The sequence below is a fragment of the Lynx canadensis genome, chromosome A1 (genome assembly GCF_007474595.2).
Source record: "Lynx canadensis isolate LIC74 chromosome A1, mLynCan4.pri.v2, whole genome shotgun sequence".
NCBI lineage: Eukaryota > Metazoa > Chordata > Mammalia > Carnivora > Felidae > Lynx > Lynx canadensis.
In genome coordinates this window covers 212,425,933-212,431,932 of record NC_044303.2, presented here as the reverse complement: position 1 = coordinate 212,431,932, position 6,000 = coordinate 212,425,933, and positions in this window count along the sequence as shown.

Below are 6,000 nucleotides of genomic sequence, written 5' to 3'. Positions count from 1 at the left end.
CCTTGCCTTTGGGGATGTGTCAAGTAAGAAATTGCTGCAGCTGACATCCTTTGCATTTTAAATCTCATTTTCTATAGTTTACATTTCTAGAAATTCCGTTTGGTTATTTGCAAAACTTCCCATTTATTCTTGATAGTCTTTTGTTCATGTCTTATGTCTATAATTTTCTCTGTTTCTTTGTAAATACTTCAAACGTACTTATTTCACATCTTGTATTAGATGATATTACACCCCGGGTTGTTATAGTCTAATTATGTTCTCTTTTATTCTGCTGAGCCCGATTTATGATAGCCTAATTTCTCATGTGTTTCTAATTTTTTTAATTTTTCGTTCATATAAGGCTCCTCTTAAATGCAGGAGCCCTGAAGAGTCTGGATTGAAGGTGCATTCCTCCATACACCTGGTGCCTTGGGGTATTATGAACTTGAAATACTTTTAAGATAATTTTTCTACCTGGGGATTCCCAGACCCTATAAGTAGAGTGAATACTTAACCTCTGTGAGGCTAGGCTTGGAATTATAAATTCTCAGGAAAGACTTTTGGTTGCTGTTTTGTTTTTCATCCCTTTGACCAAGGCCTGAGACAAACACATTTCCTTGTTGGGTTTCTTTTGCCAAAGGATGAACTCTTTTCCCAGCTCAACTTTTTCCTTGAGAGTATAGATGTTTGAGACCCCCAGCTTTTTTCAGGAACTCAGTTCTCATTCCCACAGGACTTTAGTTCCCCCATAAAGAACCGAACTCCCAGGGGCGCCTGGGTGGCGCAGTCGGTTAAGCGTCCGACTTCAGCCAGGTCACGATCTCGCGGTCTGTGAGTTCGAGCCCCGCGTCAGGCTCTGGGCTGATGGCTCTGTGCTGACAGCTTGGAGCCTGGAGCCTGTTTCCGATTCTGTGTCTCCCTCTCTCTGCCCCTCCCCTGTTCATGCTCTGTCTCTCTCTCTGTCCCAAAAATAAATAAATGTTGAAAAAAAAATTTAAAAAAAAAAAAAGAACCGAACTCCCTGGATCAACTCATGCCCCCAAAGCAGCTCTATGCTTCAGGGTTTGCTGACCACTCTGGTTTCAACTTTTTTCTTACCTGCTGTGAATCTCATTTACTTTCTTATAAATTTAACTGTGCTTTTAACCAAACATTTGGTATTATTATTCAGTGCTTTTGTGTTTTTGTAGGGGAACATTTTCCAGAATTTCCAGTCAGCTCTTTTGCTGAGGCAGAAATGTGTTCCTGGGCTCTGCAGGCTGGGGCTTCTGTAACCCCTGAGGACTTCTTCAGTTGCCTGTGAGGCAGTGGTGTTCTTGCTTCAGTTTAGTGGGACAGAGAGCCTCTTCTCTTTTCCTTTCTAATCCAGGTGAGACTCCAATAACCCATGGAAATATTGTATTGTTTGCTATAAACAATTGCATTGTAGCAAACAGGTCATGGGGCTGGGACTCAGAAAACCCAAAACTGGGTTCTCATTTTGGCCCTGCCCCTTTGACAAATCCCTAAAACTCTCTGTAATTTTTTGTTTTTTTCAATCTGCAAATAGGAGAGTAATTATTTACTTACTTTTTTTTTTTTGTAATTGGGACGTAAAATGGGATAAGTGGCTATAAAAGTCCTCTGTTAACTCTAAAGGTGGTATCAGGGCAAGCCACTCTGAGGAAAAAGTACAGTAGCAAGTTCAGCTTCTAAAGGAGAATGCACTGGTGTGCCTTCTGGGGTGCATCGTCTGTGCTCCTGGGGTAGCATCTGCCTAATTAGGAATTCAGACTCAATTTGCAAGGACTAAAAATACACTTTTTTAAAGTAAACTAGTACATAATATATACCAGTCTCTTCCTTCCACTTATAAACAATGCAATACCATAGTAAAAAGCAAGCGTTGAAAGAAAACAAACTCTTGAATACAAATTGTGTATTCTTGCACCTTGGGAGTTCAGCTCCTCTAAACATCTGTGTTCATTTAGTTCAATTTCTCAGTCTTTGAGATTGTTTGAGCTCTTTTCACAGCACCTGAGATCCTCAAGGCCAGACTCATTAGAAAAACACCTTCATAAGTGCACCTGCCTGTCTATCTCACCTGGATTGTCGAAGCCCACTCTGAACATCGTTAAGCTCCCTCTATTGCTGCCACACTGTCTTCTCATAGTGACCTCTTTGGAAAGAGCAGTGACATCCTGTGGATGGCAGTGGGTACCCCTACCTTCACTCCCACTGTTTACATCTGTCTCCTCACTTTTTAGCCCAAAAGCGTTTGTTCTGTTTTTCAGTGTGATTCCTTGGACCAGCAGCATCACTGGGAATTTGCTAGAAGTGCAGAATCCCAAGCCTTTCTTCCGACCTATGGAATCAGAATCTGCCTTTTCAAGAGATACCGGGGATTCACATGCACATTAAAGCTTGAAAAGCACAAATTTAAAAATCATCATGCTAGGGGAGCCTGGGTGACTCAGTAGGTTAAGCATCCAACTTTGGATCAGGTCATGATCTCACCATCCATGAGTTCGAGCCCTGCGTCAGGCTCTATGCTGACAGCTCAGAGACTGGAGCCTGCTTCAGATTCTATGTCTCCCTCTCTCTCTGCCCCTTCCCTGCTCATACTCTGTCTCTGTCTGTCTGTCTGTCTCTCTCTTAAAAATAAAATAAAAACATAAAAAAAAAATTTAATCATCATACTGAAAGAACATTTTAAATCAATAATTTGGTAGCTTATTGTATGTAAGAGTCACTTGGAATGTTCCTTAAACATGCAGTTTTCCTTTTTTTAATGTTTCTTTATTTTGAGAGAGAGAGAGAGTGGGGGGGGCAGAGAGAGAGGGGGAGAGAGAATCCCAAGCAGGCTCCATGCTGTCAGTGCAGAGCCTAACTCGGGGCTCAATCCCATGAACCATGAGATCATGACCTGAGCTGAAATCAGGAGTCAGATGCTTAACCAACTGAGCCACCCAAGCACCCCAAACATGCAGACTTTCTGACTGACCCACTGGAGATAGAGTCATAATTTCTGTGGACGAATCCCTAAATCACACTTGGAGAAACATACTTTCAAACAAAGTATAGTGTCTGTATTATGATTTGCATAATTTGGAGGTGTTTTTAGCATGTTAGTGAGATTCACCTTTCTCACTCTTGTCCAGGTGTGAGTCCATTAAACTTCATTTTACACCTTTCAGAAACCCCTTAAAGGATTCCTTAAACAAGACTCCTCCATGTCAAACTTCTTCCTCAGGTCTTCTCAAGGGCAAATGTAGCCATCCAACTCCTTCTGCCTAATGGGTGTCTTAACCTCTGATTCCAGTTATGTACTCTTGCTGAAGATGGTCCCAGTACACATCAGATCCCCTGACAAAGAAGCGAGTGGACATCTTCTTGATATAGTCCTTCTGCCTTAACTCTGTACCTACTAAAGGAGAGGAGGGAAGAGAATGGTGTCTAAAAACATGAAGACAGGGGCACCTGGGTGGCTTGGTCGGTTAAGAGTCTGACTTAGGCTCAGGTCCTGGTCTCACAGCTCGTGAGTTCGAGCCCCACATTGGGCTCTGTGCTGACAGCTCAGAGCCCGGAGCCTGCTTTGGATTCTTTGTCTCCCTCTCTTCTCTGCCCCACCCCGCTTGCTCTCTGTCTCTCAAAAATGAATGAACATTTTTAAAAAATTTAAAACGTGAAGACAATCTTTTAAAAATAGCTAATTTCATCAGATCCCTGTCACTTGATTTTCTATCATCTCCCTACAATCAGACTCTGCTCCCAAATTGTGCTCCCAGCTGAACATTCAGGTTGGGTTCAAGTTCCAGCCCTGGTGTTTTCTTACTTTGTGACCTTGGGCAAGTTTCTTAACCTTTCCTAACCTATTTCTTCATCTCTAAATGGAAATCAGAGTATCTACCCCTTGAGGTTGTTGTGAGAATTTTCAGAGTTAATGATTGCAAAGTATTTGGCCTACATTTGCTGCAGAATAAGCATTGATCAATTTTTTTAGATGTGTATATATTTTTGAGGGAGAGAGGGGGACAGAGGATCTGAAGTGGGCCTTGTGCTCACAAAGCACAGAGTTTGTGATTCGAAATTATGAACTGCGAGATCACGACCTGAGCCAAAGTCAGACGCTTAACCGACTGAGACACCCAGGTGCCCCAGCATTGATCAATTTTAATATATTGATATTAATATAATAAATATAAGCATCAAAAGATGCTTTGGCAGAGATGGCTAGATGCCTACCCTTCAGTGGTCTGGTATTTTGGTGGTTCCCAATGTACTATGATTCCTGGCATATATGTTTTTGTGTAGTTCCTTCCCATTTTGACTCTGGTCTTGGCCATATGATTAGCTTCGACCAATGGGACTATGGCAAACATGATGTAAGTGGAGGCTTAATAGGCCCTTGCACATCGAGGCTCATCTTCTTGGGGCACTCTTTCTTAGAACCAAGCCAACCGTCCATGTGGAAGCCCAAAGAACCATGAGAAGAGCTGAGGTCTCAGCCAAGATTCCCTACTGAAATCCAGCTAGGGACCAACACTAACTATCAGCTGTAGGAATGAGGCCATTTTATACCTTTTGGCAATCCTAGTACCCCAGCCTATACCACATGAAGCAAATGAACCACCTGGTTAGCCCACAGAATCATGAGAAACAATATATTGTTTTAGTTTTAAGACACTAAGTTTTGAGCTTGTTTATTTTACAGCAACAGATAAATGAAATACCATTCTCCCCATTTTCCTATTAGTCAGACCCCAATTTCACTTTGTATACAATGCACCCAGCTAAACACCTATATTTCTTTCCCTTCCTTTCAGATGGGAGTGGCCATGTGACACAGTTTGGCCAATAAAATTGAGATGTTGGTTGGAGCTTTCAGAAAATTTCCCTATAGAGCAGACTCTACTGGCTGTCTACTCTTTCCCTTCTTCCTGCCTGAACACAGAATGGATGCTGTAAGTGGGCAAGCTGTCCTCTAATAATGAGGGAAAACCTAGAGGACCACAAAGGCCTCAGACCTGACCACCTTGAACCACTGATCTGAAAGCAAGTGAGTTTGCAAAATATGAGGAAAACATGCCCCTATTGTGTGAAAGCCACCATTATCTCGTAATAGGCATTGTTATCACTAGAACAGGCAGCTGATTATGACGCCGATAGTGTTTCAATCCCAACATTACTTAGTAACATGGAAGCTGCATAGCACAATCAATGTCAAGCCAGGCTGCGTGTTGTAATAGGAACCTCTGTGGGTACGCATGAGTTACTTATATTTTGGTTCCCATAACACACTGCTTCCTAATATTTAAGCAGAACAGAATGTCTCACATTTTCAAAGTCACTGTTTTCCAGGCAACGTGGCTTGGCAGAGCCACAGAATAGTGTCAAAGAACTAGAAAGCAACATGGTGACTCTGTCCCTGTAGGTCTATAGACCATCTCTCCAAATAGGTTGGAAGTTCCTTGAAGACAGAAAACATCTCCAGTTTTTTCTTTCTTGGTGTGTTCAGTGCTATACCTTACAGTTTAGTTGACAAAGTTTTCATATAACTTTCACTTTCACTTAACAGAGAGGGGCACCTGGGTGGCTCAGTCGGTTAAGCGTCCGACTTCGGCTCAGATCATGATCCTACAGTTCATGGGTTTGAGCCCTGCGTCAGGCTTTGTGCTGATAGCTCAGAGCCTAGAGCCTGGTTTGGATTCTGTGCCTCCCTCTCTCTGCCCCTCCCCCACTTGATGGTGGGCACGCACTCTCCCTCAAAAATAAACATTAACAAAAATTTTAAAAAAGAGACTTAGCAAATAGCACCCTAGGAATGTTTAAACTACAGGCTTTGGCATTTAAAACATTTTTTTTTAATGTTTTTATTTATTTTTGAGACAGAGAGAGACAGAGCATGAGCAGGGGAGGAGCAGAAAGAGAGGGAGACACAGACTGGGAAGCAGGCTCCAGGCTCTGAGCTGTCAGCACAGAGCCCGACATGGGGCTCGAACTCACGGAGTGCAAGATCGTGACCTGAGCCGAAGTCAGACA